The sequence below is a fragment of the Schistocerca cancellata genome, chromosome 1, assembly GCF_023864275.1.
Source record: "Schistocerca cancellata isolate TAMUIC-IGC-003103 chromosome 1, iqSchCanc2.1, whole genome shotgun sequence".
In the NCBI taxonomy this organism is placed as follows: domain Eukaryota; kingdom Metazoa; phylum Arthropoda; class Insecta; order Orthoptera; family Acrididae; genus Schistocerca; species Schistocerca cancellata.
This window is the reverse complement of record NC_064626.1, coordinates 523226490-523245786: the sequence shown is the minus strand read 5'-3', so window position 1 is coordinate 523245786 and position 19297 is coordinate 523226490. Positions and strand designations below refer to the sequence as shown.

The window sequence follows — 19297 nt, the reverse complement described above, 5'->3', positions numbered from 1 at the left end:
AACGGTTTTCACTAAGTTTCAGCGAAATAACGGAATGTCTAGCCCAGCCGCCCCTACCGGCCCATCTGGGCGTGTCGCTCCCGGTCTTATGACAATGTCGACGTCTGGAAAACATCCACTCGACTCCCTCACACCCGTCGGCTTAACCCTTTCAAGCTCAGCAGAACTCGCCTGTCACTGGACCACCTGGGTGACGAGAGACGCTGCGTGGGAAGTCCGCGAGTGAAGGAATAGCAACTTTTCACCGCATGCAATCAGAGAGAAAATTCGAATTACTCAGAGTAAGATAGAAATATGAGAGGGGGTCATGCCACCTCTCATCATCAGTACTTGCCCACGATAGGTAAAGGTTTTACGTTCGAGACCCAGTCCAGTATACAGCTTTAATCTACTCTGCAGAGTGAAAATTCATTCTGGCAGATCACTTTATATACATGTGTGTGTGAGTGTGTGTGTGTGTGTGTGTGTGTGTGTGTGTGTGTGTGGTGTCACGCCTGTTCTTTCAGACGTGTCTGAAAGAAGAAACACCACACACACACAGATATATATAATTAAGGTGAGGACGACGATTGATCCCTTCAGTGTGGATGCTAACCACACTCTAACAAGAATCAGCGAAATGCCACTAGCAATGAGGATACTTGGCAATGAGCACAACATTAGTAGTGCGTGGACAGGCTGAGAATTTGATCTGACAGGAGGCGCACTATGTAGTCTGTTCACTAGTGCTGACCACTGTGTCCGGATGGCGCAGTGGTCAGTGCATCTGTCTAATAAGCAGGAGATACGGGTTTGAATTCCTGTCGCGCAGAAATTTTCAAGTCTCCCAATCGATTTACATCAATGCCCACTGGCAGCTAATGTCATTAATTCCTCTGTGTCTTTACTTTTCTGTTTCCGTTAATTTTTATTGGTTTTAAAACTCTGCGAGCGGTTATTTCGAACGTAGGAATGCATACAGTTCCAGGAGAAACATGTCTGATTGCAGTTATCCCAAAAACGTAGGTGGTGCACGGACTTTGTGCCTCGCGGAATGTCGGCGCTGTTGTCAATAACTTAAGGCTAGCCGTTGCTGCTGATACGATCGCAAGCGAGGACGGAGACGCAGCTCCGTCCTGTGAGTCGCTCTCGGACACGGCAACACGCGACGGGGACACGTTCCCCGCAGCAGACAGCCGCGGCAGGTCGAGTCCCGCGGCTACTGCATTAGTCATTTCCCGCGGCGCGCAGCGGTGCACTACACGCAGACACGCACGAGGTGCGTCCGCAGATGCAGATGGTATCGGCCGCGCCGCCAGACAAGCGGGGGCAACGTATCGCGAGGCCGGAGGATGTGCCGATGAAAGCCCGCCGGCGAAGGCAGAGGTGCGGAGAAAGAGGAGGATAGCGGACAAAGGGGCAGACGATACAGTCTCCGGGGGATTAAAAAGCGCTGCACCGTAGCGAACGGCCGGGCGCTAGACGAGGAGAAGCACAGGAGGAGGAGCAGCAGGAGGAGAAGGAGGAGGAGGAGGCGTAATAAAACAAAATAAAAAGATGTGTTATGCGAAAAACCAGACCGGTTAGTTGACGCACGGCGCGGCGTGGAGGGGCGGCGCGCCGGCAGAGGTGACAAACTGCAGTGCGCCGCGAGCGGCCGCCGGCTCCGCACGGCGCCGGCCTCCAGCGTCTCCTCGGCCGCCGCACCCAGGCACGCCACCACCACCACCACCACCACCAACGGCACCGACGACAGCGGCAGCGGCAGCTAGCGACAGGTGAGTGCGCTGCGCCTTCAGCCTCCCGGGCTCCGGCGGCCGCGGGCAGTTCCGTGCAGAAGAGCAGCGGCTTCCTCGCAGCAGGCGAGGGCGACGTCTGCAGCGGAAGGAGGGGGAGTGGGGGAGGGGAGGGGTGGAGGGCACGTGGTGGGGGGCCGCGGACCAAGCGTCGACGGCTGCTGCCGGCTGAGGCCCGTATCGTCACGGCCGGACCCAATGCTACGCCGATTCGCCCCCTGGTTCCAACAGCCGCGCAGCAACGACGTCGTTAAAAACGGCGTTCCGCCGAGTGCTGAGCTGCTACTCTAGGCGAACAGAAGAGGCTGCGGAGCGCGGAACTTTTTTTTTTTCATTTCAAGTCAGTTGAACCGAATGTTCTGGCAGAAAATGATAATAATATTAAACAGAAAGCACTTTCTAATGTAATTTTTGAGAACATTTCTCGTACAGAACCATCGTCTAGTTAAAACTAGTATAAAAATGGATTACAAGCAGTCTCGTCCACAATAAGACATTTATTTAGAATGGTTACTGGTTTTTTTATACCACGATGGTAGGCAGTGGAGATGAACAGGGTACGTGTTATGACTCCACGAACATCAGACGCTCAAAGCAGTTCACGTTTGTGGAGTCATAATACGTGCTTTATTCACCGCCACAGCCTACCATCATAATATGAAGCGTCTGAAGAGGGCCACATTCTGACCGAAACCTGTAACCATACTAAATAAATGTTTTATTGTAGTCTAGATTGCGTTAAATGCATTTTAAGCTACTTTATAATGTTTGGAAATATGTATTTTTCTTCACAAACCTGTTTTCGGCTTGTTACAGGTGACAACTGATTGTCACAAATACAGATAAAATAATGTGCAATTTACACAAATGTCATTTATGCAGAAGACACAAACTTGATGACATGCGTGACGAAAAATGTAATTTTTTTGGATGTGAACACGTCATTGTTTCTGTGTTTTTTTGTAAATAATATCTGTATACGTCGCACATCATTTTATCTGTGTTTACGACATTCGGTTGTTACTTCAAGCCCCTTCTTGGCGAAATAAATGTAATTTATATCGTCACGAAGCGGCTTCAGTTGAAAACAAATGATGTAAACACAGATTAAATGATGTGCGACCTACACTTCCTGATGTTCTGCTAAATATAACACTGCATATCCCCATTACAATGATATAGACTTGTCGTAGATGATATTACGTAGATAATAGCACATGAAACAGTGTTACTATTACATGTCGTCTATTAAAATATTCTTACGTACAACATGAAACCACAGACAAAAGAGCAGTCATAATATTTTAAATTAGAATAATAAGATGAGTCATATTCTGTCTGTGCGAATACAGTTTATTTTAAAAGAATAAGTACTTCTTTATAATGAAGTAAATAAGTTGCTCTACTATATGAATGCTGATGACAGACGGATTCTTTAATACTACAAGAACTCTTGCTATTAGCATCCTTTTCCTTATTCCCTTTGATCTACATCTACATTCATACTCCACAAGCCATCTACCTTGAGTACCTCTATCGGTTCTCCCTTCTATTCCAGGCTCGTATTGTTCTTGGAAAGAAAGATTGTCGGAATGCCTCTGTGTGGGCTCTAATCTCTCTGATTTTATCCTGATGATCTGTTCGCGAGATATACGTAACAGGGAGCAATATACTGCTTGACTCCTCGGTGAAGGTATGTTCTCGAAACTTCAACAAAAGCCTGTACCGAGCTACTGAACGTCTCTCTTGCAGAGTCTTCCACTGGAGTTTATCTGTCATCTCCGTAATGCTTTCGCGATTACTAAATGATCCTGTAACGAAGCGCGCTGCTCTCCGTTGGATCTTCTCTATCTCTTCTATCAACCCTATCTGGTGCAGATCCCACACCGGTGAGCAGTATTGAAGCAGTGGGCGAACAAGTGTACTGTAACCTACTTCCTTTGTTTTCGAACTGCATTTCCTTAGGATTCTTCCAATGAATCTCAGTCTGGCATCTGCTTTACCGACGATTAATTTTATATCGTCATTCCATATTAAATCACTCCTAATGCCTACTCCCAGATAATACATGGAATTAACTGCTTCCAGTTGCTGACCTGCTATGTTGTATTGATAATTCACTGAACACAGTTTTTAGTTGATAAATATTTTTTAATCCAAGCCTTTGTACGTATTTCTCTAGCAAAATCGCTTGTATATCTTGTTCCATAGCTATGGTCTAGATTGTTTGATAGTTCTTGATGCGCCTTCACAAAACACCAAAAAAAGTGAAAGTACTCTCATACTGAGGGAATAAGTGTAGGGGGCAGATGCAGGAATCCTACATCCCCGATGTAGGTAGGGTCCTAGAGCAGGTGGCTTTCTTTCCTCTGACCTGTTATCAAATGTCACGCATGTACCTGTGAGTGCATCTACTACCCCACCACGATATTATTGCCCTTGCCCGCCATGGCCGTTATCGTGATGTTACATAAACAAGTATAGTGGTGACTAAGAAAAACGCATGGTTATGTGAATGATTTCAAGACGGTTGTGTATATAGTAGCGAGTGTTTCAGTGCCTCTTCGTGAAATATCGTGATAAAAAGTCGCGATAAGGCGACCGAAGTACCCTCACTCCCAGGTGCAATAATATCGTGGCAGACTAATACAGTCTAATGTTGGCTTTGTGTTGTTATGGACGAAAGGAAGGGAGCGGGTGAAAACCTTGTGCCGGAACATAGCCTGCTCCACTCGAATAGCACCAAGGGGCCCGCCTAGTTTAACGTCCCATCCGGCGGACACGACTGCCACCAAAATTTTCACTTCATGAGATACTGCGGAGACGTTTGATATTCTATACAGGTAGTTGGTGCAAAGCCTGCTGAATAGGAACTTTATGTCACCACGTTTGCTCCCCTTGCCGGCCAAATACCTGCAGTGAAAATGTCCCATCACCAGCATTCGAACCGGCTTACCTGCGAGTCCAGTGCGCAGGCACGTATTAACAACATCGACTGCGAAAGCGTTTTCTGAAAACATATACTTAGGTATATAATATCGTCATGATTTTTAGTTCCTTGAAAAATTTCTTGCGTGAATCTCTGTGTATTATGATTATTGCTCTCTTTCGAATTATAAATGAGTGTTTAGCCAGACTGGTATTCCCCCAAGACATGGTGCCATGTCTTAATATGCTCTACGGAGAAGTGGGAACATAACACTGATCGTAGATGCAAGATTTTGAAAACATTTGCTACAATGCACATAAGTCTTAACAATAGCATATCAATGATCTACCTTTAAACATGACAGATAACAAATAAATTGTTCTCTGTGCAGGTGGCGCTAGCGTTATTGTCAAAGACGTGGGACGTAATACAAATGATATAGCAAATAGGGTGGTCAGTAACAACAGGACGAAGCTTTCAGAGAACAGATTAGCACTTAACTGTAACAAAGCACAATGTATACGGTTTCTGACACAGAACTCTTGCGAATGATACTTTTATTGTTCCATTGTGGTCAAACACTCAGTAAAGTCGAAAGTTTTAAATTCTTAGGACTGAGAGCAGACGGAAAAGGCTTTCTTGCAAGTATCACGTTCAAGATCTCGTGCAGAAGACGAATGCTACTATCGTCACTGTAAGACTGATCTGCACTGTCTTTGACACTGAAAAGCGAAAGCTTATTTACTTTGCTTACTTTCAGTCTGTTCTCGTATGGTGGTACGTTTTGGGGCAACTCTGTGCCCTCGCCAACAATATTATTACCCCAGAAAAGTGCGATCAGACTGATCTGCGTTGTCAGTTCGCGAAGTTCGTGTAGGCTGTTGTCCAGGTGTCTCGGAATCCTAACTTTGCCATTTGTGTACATGTATTCTTTCACGGGATTTATTGTTGATAATATTGACTCATTCTGAAGAAACTGTGACATTCATTCAGTGAACACAAGATGGAAAAACGATACGCGTTTCGATAACACTTCCTTACGCATTGTACACAAACGTGTGCACTATTCACTAGGTTTCATTTTTAACAGGCTTCCAGAAGAACTTAAAAATATTGAATGGTAATCTCCAATTATTCAAATCTAAGATGAAAAGTTTTCTTCTGGACACTCCTTTACACTCTGTACTGGAGTCCCTCACCGTAGTTGATAACTTTTTTTGTATAAGCTGTTAATTATTCGTATAGTTTCTGTTTCTCGTATTTTATCAATTTTTATTTATTTGTTTATATGTTCTGAACAGTATACTGTTAATTATGTATTCACTCGTTCAAGACCAAGGAACTTTGGCTCACTTGACTCCACGAATATAATAGAAAAATAAATAGATACACTGATTACTTTGGTAGATAATTCTACTGAAATCGTCCATCTTTTACAAATCTGCGATCGATTGTGATCACTCAGTCCATTCCTAATCTATTGCTTTAGATAAAACCTCCTTTGTGAACTTTAACCTAAAATTTTGCGTAATAAAATCCGTTACTGAAGTAACCATAACAGACACTTCCGACATAAAATGCTGGAAATTATCCGTCTCTTTTAATATCGATATTTTTACATATACTTTTTATCAACTTTCTTTGTGTCGATTGAGTTAGGCACTGGATTTGTCTTTTACAAATTGTACCCATCTTTACTAACATGTACTGGTCGTCAGAATAGTCAGAAACACCTCTTATTCGCAGTGATATAACAGGTTTTGTTGGGAGGTAGCTTCCATAAACTTATCTTGCGAACGATATTGCAGTGCCTGTGTAATTCTGTTTACGATGCAAAATTCCTTTGCAAATGCATGTAAGTCCAAAGGAACAGGCACTGCGGTGACCACAGCCATTACGAAACACACGAAATGAATTCGTAATTGCGAGTACGGACAACTATTAGCTGTATAATGGAATGACGACAATAAAAATTAGCGCCAGGCTGGGATTCGAACCCGCTCGGATAAGCGGGAAATCCGGGTTCAGGTCCCAGTCCGGCACAAATTTTCATTGGCGTCATTCCATTCTGTATGACAACACTTCATCTACCTTCTCTCTCTCTTTTTTTTTTTTTTTTTTTTTTTTTTTTTTTTTTAGAAAAGCCTTTTGAAGCGACGCATCTGATTCTGCTATCTAGTTTGTCTTAGAATTCGATATTTTCATTGCTATTGATTAACTTAAACATCGATAAACATACCTGGATAATTTATGTAATACTTTGAGTAGGAAAAGTCCAATTATAGAATCATAATTCTCTGATAAATGCAATCATTTGGCATACGTCACGTTAACATTAAAACTGATTTTTATTTTGGCGTTTTCTAGTGAATTTTGTTTTTCTGCGTGTTAGCCCTTCCACCAAATTTCAATCTGGTTTCATCAACATATTATAAACATGATTTGCATGCGAAAAGAACTGACAATTTTTGAGGGATTTCCAATGTCATTTGGTTGCTCTGAATTATCCGTGTAATAGGCCTTCAGTAGAGCTTAAAATTATATTACACTTAATTTGAGTCATTAGACACATCGTAATTCTGACGTAGGGTTTGTCTGACGCCATAGGAAAGGCGTCACAAGCCACTACAACAGGAGCTGAAGATGGGCGTTTGGGCCCTAATGGTAGTTTTGGGGACAGCCTTGACACGCCATTGACGGATGTAGCAGGCAGACGCTTTGATGGTTACACATAGTTTCTTTTCAAAATGGCGCTGTAGTGATTTTGGCTAGGGTGACCCTGGCAACACTGAGGCAGGGAGACATTTCAGGGTATCGTACTCGTGTTATTGTATTTATACTGAGCATTAATAAACAAGCGTTACTGGAATTTTTTTTGTAAGTTGCGGGCTTTCGTGGCCGTGGTCATTGAAGGTAAAATCTTTCAGGTTATTCGTCTTTATTTCTTCCACACTATGGATCTTTCGACCCCTCTAATGGGATCTTGTCCAGGATCTTGTGGAGCCGGCCGTTATGGCCTAGCGGTTCTAGGCGCTTCAGTCCGGAACCACGGTGCTGCTACGGTCGCAGGTTCGAATCATGTCTCGGGCATGGCTGTGTACGATGTCCTTAGGTTAGTTAGGTTTAAGTAGTTCCAAGTCTAGGGTACTGATGACCTCAGATGTTAAGTCCCGTAGTGCTTAGAGCCATTTGAACCATATTTTTTTTTGATCTTGTGGTGTTCTCGGTTAGGTAAACGCTGTCGGAGAACAGTGTCATAAATAACGGCGAACACCACAAGATCCTGAAGAAGACCCCAGCAGAGCGATTGAAAGTTCGATCGTGTTAGAAGAAACATGACGCTGTCTAACTACACCATACAGTCACATTAATGTGATCACCGCCTATGTTCGACGTGAACATGCGATAACCATTCCCGGACAGCAGGTGACAGCAATAGTGTGGAGGATATACAGGGTGTTTCAAAAATGACCGGTATATTTGAAACGGCAATACAAACTAAACGAGCAGCGATAGAAATACACCGTTTGTTGCAATATGCTTGGGACAACAGTACATTTTCAGGCAGACAAACTTTCGAAATTACAGTAGTTACAATTGTCAACAACAGATGGCGCTGCGGTCTGGGAAACTCTATAGTACGATATTTTCCACATATCCACCATGCGTAGCAATAATATGGCGTAGTCTCTGAATGAAATTACCCGAAACCTTTGACAACGTGTCTGGCGGAACGGCTTCACTTGCAGATGAGATGTACTGCTTCAGCTGTTCAATTGTTTCTGGATTCTGGCGGTACACCTGGTCTTTCACGTGTCCCCACAGAAAGAAGTCACAGGGGTTCATGTCTGGCGAATAGGGAGGCCAATCCACGCCGCCCCCTGTATGTTTCGGATAGCCCAAAGCAATCACACGATCATCGAAATATTCATTCAGGAAATTAAAGACGTCGGCCGTGCGATGTGGCCGGGCACCATCTTGCATAAACCACGAGGTGTTCGCAGTGTCGCCTAAGGCAGTTTGTACCGTCACAAATTCACGAAGAATATCCAGATAGCGAGATGCAGTAATCGTTTCGGATCTGAAAAATGGGCCAATGATTCCTTTGGAAGAAATGGCGGCCCAGACCAGTACTTTTTGAGGGTGCAGGGACGATGGGACTGCAACATGGGGCTTTTCGGTTCCCCATATGCGCCAGTTCTGTTTATTGACGAAGCCGTCCAGGTAAAAATAAGCTTCGTCAGTAAACCAAATGCTGCCCACATGCATATCGCCGTCATCAATCCTGTGCACTATATCGTTAGCGAATGTCTCTCGTGCAGCAATGGTAGCGGCACTGAGGGGTTGCCGCGTTTGAATTTTGTATGGATAGAGGTGTAAACTCTGGCGCATGAGACGATACGTGGACGTTGGCGTCATTTGGACCGCAGCTGCAACACGGCGAACGGAAACCCGAGGCCGCTGTTGGATCACCTGCTGCACTAGCTGCGCGTTGCCCTCTGTGGTTGCCGTATGCGGTCGCCCTACCTTTCCAGCACGTTCATCCGTCACGTTCCCAGTCCGTTGAAATTTTTCAAACAGATCCTTTATTGTATCGCTTTTCGGTCCTTTGGTTACATTAAACCTCCGTTGAAAACTTCGTCTTGTTGCAACAACAATGTGTTCTAGGCGGTGGAATTCCAACACCAGAAAAATCCTCTGTTCTAAGGAATAAACCATGTTGTCCACAGCACACTTGCACGTTGTGAACAGCACACGCTTACAGCAGAAAGACGACGAACAGAATGGCGCACCCAGATAATGCGTTGTCTTCTATATCTTTCACATCACTTGCAGCGCCATCTGTTGTTGAAAATTGTAACTACTGTAATTTCGAAAATTTGTCCGCCTGAAAATATACTGTTGTCCCAAGCATATTGCAACAAACGGTGTATTTCTATCGCTGCTCGTTTAGTTTTTATTGCCGTTTCAAATATACCGGTCATTTTTGAAACACCCTGTATAAAGCGAGTAGGGGGACATTGGGAAACAGTGCAGTCGTTGTTGTAGTGCGGAAACAGAGCGATTTATCTGACGTCGAAAAGAGCACGACCATTAGCTTTCGAGCCAAGGGTGGAAGCATATTTGAAACAGCTAAGTTTGTAAACTCTTCGCTTGCCGCGGTGGTTAAAATATGCAGTGCATGGCAAATGGCGCTATCCAAAATCGGGGCCGAGGCGATTCTGATTCACCACGGACTATAGATGACAGGGGTGAAAGAGGCTGTGGAGTTGCGTATAGACGAGTACATGTGCGACTGTTAAGCAACTGACCATCCAGATAAACCAAGGGTCTACCAACAGTGTCTTCTCACCGCCGTTATGCGAACGTTGCTCCGTATGGGAGTCCGTAGCAGGCACCTGGTTCATGTGCCCATGCTGATTGCACGAAGGCCGGGATTTGCACGCTGGATGTCCTCTGTGAGGCGACAGGTGGCCTTTTCAGATGAATCACGTCTTATGCTCTCTTGGACAGATGGACGTCGGCGTGTAAGCTACCAAAGGTCCGTAAGCAAACATCCTGCAACAATAGTTGGAAGTGTCCACGTCGGGGGCAATCCCTGCGTGATCTCGTCATTCTGGAAGGCCCAATGGATCTACACAAGTAAGTATCTACCATTGGGGACCCTGTCCACCCCTACATACAGTTTGTTTTTCCTGACCATGATGTCTTTTACCAGCAGGACAATGCGACGTATTACGAAGCTAACAGTGAACGAGTGTGTGGTTTGAAGAGAACCAGTATGAGTTTACTCTAGAAGCTGCGTGACCCTCTCTAGTGGGCTCTTCGCACCGTGCTTCATCAACCGAGAAATCTAGCGCAGCTCGCCGTGGCACGGGAGTCGGCATGGCTCCACATCCCTGTCGGTACCTTCCACAAGGCCATTGACTATTTTCCTGCACGTCTCGCGCTGCAAGAGGTGGTTATTCAGGTTTTTGACAAGTGGTCACATTAATGTGACTGAACAATGTAAATCATTTTACTAAGGGTTAACACATACAGTCGCTACACTGCTGCGCCGGCCGGAGTGGCGGTGCGGTTCTAGGCGCTGCAGTCTGGAACCGATACCGCTACGGTCGCAGGTTCGAATCCTGCCTCGGGCGTGGATGTGTGTGATGTCCTTAGGTTAGTTAGGTTTAATTAGTTCTAAATTCTAGGCAACTGATGACCTCAGAAGTTAAGTCGCATAGTGCTCAGAGCCATTTGAACCATTTACACTGCTGCTCAGTTTTGTTATACGCTGGGACAGCAACACGCCAGGTGGACAGTAAACTACACACTTGAAAGCTATACCCGAACAATGCAAGTAGCATCATTTATACTTATTCCTAAAAGGGTTTGTACAAAAGGGAGAATATGTAACGCCATAATTTTGTCAATGTATAGATTTCCGAAGCACCATAACAAGTATGTAACGGGAATAGCTACAACTTCTTTGTAACCTACAGACATTTATTGAAAAATAACGTTTCTTTTTAAGTACAAGATATACACTACTGGCCATTAAAATTGCCACACCAAGAAGAAATGCGGATGATAAACGGGTATTCATTGGACGAATATATTTTACTAGAACTGACACGTGATTTACATTTTCACGCAATTTGGGTGCATAGATCCTGAGAAATCAGTACCCAGAACAACCACCACTGGCCGTAATAACGGCCTTGATACGCCTGGGCCTTGAGTTCAACAAGAGTAGTGACTGGCGTATTGTGACGAGCCAGTTGCTCGGCCACCATTGACCAGACGTTTTCAATTGGTGAGAGATCTGGAGAATGTGCTGGCCAGGACAGAAGTCGAACATTTTCTGTACCCAGAAAGGCCCGTACAGGATCTGCAACATGCGTTCGTGCATTATCCTGCTGAAATGTAGGGTTTCGCAGGGATCGAATGAAGGGTAGAGCCACGGGTCGTAACACACCTGAAATGTAACGTCCACTGTTTAAAGTGCCGTCAGTGCGAACAAGAGGTGACCGAGACGTGTAACCAGTGGCACCCCACACCATAACACCGGTTGATACGCCAGTATGGCAATGACGAATGCACGCTTCCATTGTGCGTTCACCACGATGTCGCGAAACACGGATGTGACCATCATGATTGTGGTGTCACCGCCAGACACCACACTTGCTAGGTGGTAGCTTAAATCGGCCGCGGTCCATTAGTACATGTCGGACCCGCGTGTCGCCGCCATCAGTACTTGCAGACCTAGCGCCACCACATGGCAGGTCTAGAAAGACGGACTAGCACTCGCCCCAGTTGTACGGACGACATTGCTAGCGACTAGACGTACGAGGCCTTCCTCTCATTTGCCGAGAGACAGTTAGAATAGCCTTCAGCTAAGCACATGACTACGACCTAGCAAGGCGCCATTAGCCTTACCTACTTTGAGAGTTATAGTATAAATGTCTCAAGAAGAACGCTGTATTCATCAGAGAATAAAAGTTAAGTATAAAGCAACTACGTACTTTTCTTGCTACCATTCAATAGTTATCCTGTTTCAGACTTCACGCCCGTCTGCATTAGTTAGCGTGCCTTTCGGCTACCTCCGAGTGGTGTGGCTGTCTTGCTACGCCACAACAATGATGCTGTAAACAGAACCTGGATTCATCCGAAAAAAGGACGTTTTGCCATTCATGTACCCAGGTTCGTCGTTGAGTACACCAATACAGGCGCTCCTGTCTGTGATGCAGCGTCAAGGGTAACCGCAGCCATGGTCTCCGATCTGATAGTCGATGCTGCTGCATACGTCGTCGAACTGTTCGTGCAGATGGTTGTTGTCTTGCAAACGTCCCCATCTGTTGACTCAGGGCTCGAGACGTGGCTGCACGACCCGTTACAGCCACGCGGATAAGATGCCTGTCATCTCGACTGCTAGTGATACGAGGCCGTTGGGATCCAGCAAGGCGTTCCGTATTACCCTCCTGAACCCACCGATTCCATATTCTGCTAACAGTCATTGGATCTCGACCAACGCGAGCAGCAATGTCGCGATACGTTAAACCGCAATCGCGATAGGCTACAATCCGACCTTTATCAAAGTCGGAAACGTGATGGTACGCATTTCTCCTCCTTACACGAGGCATCACAACAACGTTTCACCAGGCAATGCCGGTCACCTGCTTCTTGTGTATGAGAAATCGGTCGGAAACTTTCGTCATGTCAGCACGTTGTAGGTGTCGCCACCGGTGCCAACCTTGTGTGAATGCTCTGAAAAGCTAATCTTTGCATATCACTTCATCTTCTTCCTGTCGGTTAAATTTCGCGTCTCTAGCACGTCATCTTCGTGGTGTAGCAATTTTAATGGCCAGTAGTGTATGACGTGAACAGCAAAAGTAATTATGAATTGCAGAAAGAGTATATTTACACAATAACGTAAAGTTTTGTCCACAACACTTATAAAGAAACCAGTGCATGGAATGCAGTACGTACATTACTTAGCGTTGCAGATAAGCCACTATAACTGTAGGTGAAGAGAAAACTACCAGCAGGTTTGACAATCAAACGACAAAAACAATCAAACTGTCTCCAGACTCAAAAGAAACTAATTCTACTATTACTGTCCCCACATCAGAGCCATACACATTACAATATTTCAACACAGAGGTCTTAGAAGAAGAAGAAGTAATTACAGACAGTACGTATTCATGAACTGAAATGTTGATTGAAGTGTATCGATGAGCAAATATTTTAGACTTTGTGTTACATTTTTTGTATCAAGAAAGTGCTAATCATTAATGCCTGTTGTGTCCAGACAAGACAGTCTAGACACAGGGTGAGGTTACCGAAAGGGCACGCGTCAACTCACGCCGACTGGCGTGAAGTCTGGAACAGGATAAGTAATGAATGCTAATAAGAAAAGTACGTAGCTTGTCTAATACTTATCTTTTATTCATCCTTGTGGTACATCGCTATTGACGATACAAGTGAGACTATCTCCAGATATGATTAATGGCGCCTTGCTAGGTCGTAGTCATGGACTTAGCTGAAGGCTATTCTAACTATCTCTCGGCAAATGAGAGAAAGGCTTCGTCAGTGTAGTCGCTAGCAAAGTCGTCCGTACAACTGGGACGAGTCCTAGTACGACTCTCTAGACCTGCCGTGTGGTGGCGCTCGGTTTGCAATTACTGACAGTGGCGACACGCGGATCCGACATGTACTAATGGACCGCGGCCGATTTAAAGCTACCACCTAGCAAGTGTGGTGTCTGGCGGTGACACCACAATACCAGTCAGGAACAGAAATACGAAGGTTATCCAGAAAGTATGTTCCGACGGGTCGCGAAATGGAAACCACTGGGAAAATCCGGTAAAGCTTTGCACAGATGTGTTGGCCAGTGTCTCTAGTATGCCCGTCGATCGTGTCGCGTCGCTCTTTTCAGTTTTGAGTGAACAGTGAGCATGAAAAGATGCGTAGGGAATAGCGTCTCCCGCCAAGGACCTGGTTAGAGATTTCGCCTGTGTCATGCAGCCCACATAACAGAACTGTCGAACAGTTGCTTCTTCATGCCAATTCTCGGCCGCACACTGCAGGGGCAATGAAAACGTTCCTGCAGCGTTCCGATGAGAAGTGATCACCCACAATACAGTCCATAGTTAGCTCCCCCTGAGTCTCATCTCTGCTCACAAGAGCCGCTGACTATGAAGACAAAATTTTTTCACAGACAACGAGCTGCAGACCAGTGCAGAAAACTGGCCGAAAGCACGGGCGGCTGCTTTCTCTGACGAGGATATTGGGAATTTGATACAACACTACGACAAAACAAGTTGGAGCAGGTGTACCTTACTATTGCAAATGAAACATTTCTGGTTTTCTCTGTGGTTTCCATTTCGCGACCGATACTGAACCTTCCGATACCATCCGTCTGCTTTGACTAATTTGGTCATAAAAACGACAAATTTACAATAGTGTACTCAAAAGTAACGCCTCTGAATTTTTATGGGGAAAGTCGTTAAGCTTTTTAAATAAAACAAACGTTGTTAACATTCTTAAAAAAATGGTTCAAATGGCTCTGAGCACTATGGGACTTAACTACTGAGGTCATCAGTCCCCTAGAACTTAGAACTGCTCTGCTTAAACGTAACTAACCTAAAGACATCACACACATCCATGCCCAAGGCAGGATTCAAACCTGCAACCGTAGCGGTCGCGCGGTTCCAGACTGTAGCGCCTAGAACCGCTCGGCCACCTCGTCCGGCTAACATACTTCGTCTTTATTCTTCATGTCTACTCGTTTAACGCAGCCATCTGCCGCTAGAGTGCTCTGTATTGTAGCGTTTACCATGGCGGTGAGTAACGTAACTATGTCGGTGCGTGAGAAACAGCGCACTGAAATCGAGTTTCAAATTAGAAGAGTGGTCCACACATGGAGTACGCTCTCCGTTATCATGACAGTGCCAGACCACACACGAGCGTTGCGACATCTGCAACAATCCTACGCCTCCGGTTCAATGTCATCGATCATCCTTCATACAGTCCCCACTTGGCCCCATTCAATTGTCATCTGTTTCCAAAACTTAAAGAACGTCTTCGAGGACTTCAAACTGATGATGATAAAGTGGTCCTATGCGAAAAACATGGAGTGTCCACGTTAATGCCAGCCACAAAAAATGATTGGTCTCGTTGATAGTCATAGCGAATGCAAGTAGCATGGGAAACTGCAGTCCCTTTAAATCTAAGGGCATACGTAAATCACTGGATATCAACGGAATGCGAGGAATGAGTATGTCTTTATGGTACTCCGTAATGAGGGCGGCCTTTCGTATTTTCGGCAATAGGCTCTCCAAAGCCAGCCTCGTTACGTTGCACAGCGAAGGCGGGGCGATGTTTGTTAATATGATAGGGATTTTTTTTTTTCAAAATGAGATAAACTTTTGGAGATGGTAGTACGTGCCAAAACAAGGAAAACGATGTCCAATAAACATGGGCTCTAAAATGCATACCTTACGAGCCACGAGCACTTGTTCGTCTTCGCTACTATGAAACACAGCACATCTAGTGAACAAGTAATCATAGTTATTAAGGTATGCACTTTAGACCCCCTGTTTGCTGGACATTTTTTTCTTGTTTTGGTCCTTACTAACACCTGTCACAATAAGGAAAGCAAAGAGCTTGCAGTAGAAGAGATATAATTCACATTATGGAAGATGAATAAATGCTCATAGCTGTTGAGGTATGCATTTTAGAGCCCTTGTTTACTGTAATTTCTGTGGTGTCACCGCCAGACACCACACTTGCTAGGTGGTAGCCTTAAATCGGCCGCGGTCCGCTAGTATACGACGGACCCGCGTGTCGCCACTGTCAGTGATTGCAGACCGAGCGCCGCCACACGGCAGGTCTAGAGACGTCCTAGCACTCGCCCCAGTTGTACAGTCGACTTTGCTAGCGAAGCTACACTGACCAATACGCTCTCATTTGCCGAGACGATAGTTAGCATAGCCTTCAGCTACGTCATTTGCTACGACCTAGCAAGGCGCCATTACCAGTGTATATTGAGATTATATAATGTATCAACAAGAGCGATGTTCACCAATTATGGAATAAAGTTAAGTATTACTTCAACTACGTACTTTATTTGCTATATTAATTACATTGTAATGTTCCAGACCTCACGCCAGTCTGCGTGAGCTTAACGCGTGCCTTTCGGCATCCTCGCATAGTGACTTGGGTGTCTTGCCAAGTCACAACAGTTTCTCCTTGTTTTGAGCCATATTACCTCCTCTGGAAATTTGTCAGTGGAGTTCCCGTTCAACATGTTTGTCCTATGACATGACTTTTGAATAACCCTGTATGAGTAGAATCTGATAGGAACACCCTCAGGTTCTCGGGCGTGGTTGAGTTTCTGCGATTTCCGTTCTTTTCAGAGATCTACTTCATTAACTCTTATAGGGGCTAGGCAGAACTTCGTGCATTGGTTGTAGTTGAAAGACCAGCAATCATCATACGTCTCACGTATAATTGTCGTTCACAGGGAGGCTCTGAATATCCGTACCAAATCCGTACAGCACACTGCGTTTAAAAAAAATTCAGCCGATTTCACAAGACCACATCTTCTACATAATGAATGTGGAAACTGGGGTTGATTTTATCTATGTATATAAACTAAAAGTTTACCTCGGAGCTCGCTAGCTCGCACGTTCATTACTGAATTATGTGCGTCGAGTCGAGTTGGTGGTAATACAGCGACGGAACGCTTTTTGCGTTCACCGTTTCAGCAGGTGCAATGCAGTTTCAACTGTACGACGTGATTTTCGCCGAGACTACGCATCTCCCATAGTCCTACAGGCTAAGGGGGCGTACGAATCTCGCACTGCACAAATGGCCTCCACGGTCGTCTCAGCTCACTTTTTCTTTGTTTTCCCGTCTACGTGCCTCCCCTTCCAACAAGCGAGGCACGAGTTAGACTGTCACACGGATGTGTGTCGTGCACTCGATGGAGGGAACACTGAACATTTGTTTTCATCCTAAACGTAATTGTTAAAAAAATAACAAGTTTGTATGTGTATTTACGTATAAATATTAAGTCGTAAGGATAATTTAAAAGTTACTTCAAGTTTCTATGTGCACATATGTAGGAGATAAACTTTTGTAAAAGTGTCAGTCTCTCACAGAAATTTGCCATCTGGTGCAGACTTCAATACGAGATGCTTCTACTAGGTACGAAAACAAATCTCTGCCTCGCAATCTGGCAGAAAATCGAAAGACATTCTGGTAGTACGTAAAGTATATTAACGACAAGACGCAGTCAGTACCTTCACTGCATGAGAGCAATGGTAATTTTACCAACAAGAGCGCCACTAAAGTAGAGTTACTAGACATGGTTTCCGGAATTTCTTCAGCAAAGAAGGACCAGTAAATATTCCAGAATTCCGATGAAGAACAGCTGCCAACATGAGCCACTTAAAGTGGGTACCCTAGACGTATTGAAACAACTTCAGTCACTCAATAAAGACAAGCTTAAAATCACTTAAAAGCAGTTTTGATCGCAGCCGATGTTAACTTCTGACCGGTTTCGGCCTTTTAATTACGGGCCATCATCAGAGTTTGCACCATCTGGATGACGGCGACTGCGATCAATTCTGCTTTTAAATAAATTTATCACAATAAGATCGCTGTTCTCCGGCAATGTTATACAAAATTAAGAAAGACAAGTCTTCCGATCCAGATCCTACATCAGCAAAATTTATTTTGGAGTATGCTGATGAAATAGCTCTATTGCTAACAATCATATGCAGCGTCACGGTCGACGAAAGATCCGCAGCTAAAGACTGAAACTTTGCAAAGGTCACGCCAATCCAGAAAAAAGGAAATATGAGACGTAATCCGTTGAAATACACAGCTCAGCAAATAGAAGTAATCAGCGGAACTACAAATCCACATAGTAGACATCGATTTGCAGTAGGGTTTTCGAACATTATGATTCACCTCCCTATTCACATGAAGTAATGAGCGCTTTCGACAGGAGATCTCAAGTTGATCCCTATCTTTGTATTTCCAGAAGGCTTTTGAAACTATTCCTCACAAGCGGCTTATAGTTGTAATCAAATTGTGTACCTATGGAGATTCGTCTCAGTTGTGCTACTGGATTCGTGATTTCCTGGCAGAAAGGTCACAGTTTGTAGTAGCTCACGGAAAATCATCGAATGAAACAGAAGTTATATCTGAGTTTCTCCAAGAAAGAGTTGTAGGCCCTCTGTTCTGAACAGCCCTCTTAGATTCTTTGTAGATGACGCTGTCGTTTACTGACTAATAAAATCGTCGGAAGATTAGTACCAATTACAGAATGATTTACACAAGATATACACGTGGTGCGAAAAGTGACAGTTTACTCTGATCAAGAAAAGGTGTGAGATTCTCCACATGGATTCTAAAACAATTCCGTAAATCATCGCTTAGACGATAAATCAAACATGAAAGTTGTCGACTCAACTAAATAGTTAAGGATTACAATTACGAACAACACCAACTGGAGCCACAACATAGAAAATCTTGTGGAGAAGCTGAAACATCGCTTAGACGATAAATCAAACATGAAAGTTGTCGACTCAACTAAATAGTTAAGGATTACAATTACGAACAACACCAACTGGAGCCACAACATAGAAAATCTTGTGGAGAAGCTGAAACAACGACAGCATTTTACTGGCAGAACATTTAGAAGATACAACTCATCTGCTAAAGAGACCGTCTACACTTCGCTTGTCCGTCGTCTTATGGAGTACTGCTGCGCGGTATGGAATTCGCACCTGATGAGACTGATGGAAAACGGCGAAAAAGTTCAAAGAAGGGCAGCTCGTCTTTTACTATCGCTAGATAATGGGAATAGTGTTTCGGATATCACAAGCGAGTTGGGGTGGGAATAATTGAAAAAAAAAAATTTCTCGTTTCGTTGCGGCGAGATCTATTCAAGAAATTTCAATCACCATCTTTCTCCTCCGAATGCGAAAATAGTTTGTTAACGCTCACTTATATACCGTAACAGCGATGCTCACGGTTCATACGATTTTTCAACAACGTGCACGATTTAAGGAGCAATCTTTTGTGGCTATGT

At 44.5% G+C, this 19297-nt stretch overlaps 1 protein-coding gene across 1 annotated transcript in view; it reads left to right on the top strand.

The window, feature by feature from the left end:
- The first annotated feature begins 1633 nt into the window (after window positions 1-1633).
- LOC126187869 (uncharacterized) overlaps window positions 1634-19297 on the top strand; it is a 1070755-nt gene continuing 1053091 nt past the window's right edge. The window contains exon 1 of the mRNA XM_049929241.1: window positions 1634-1757. The gene's annotated coding sequence lies outside the window, so the exon portion shown is untranslated. The remainder of the gene's footprint in view (window positions 1758-19297) is intronic.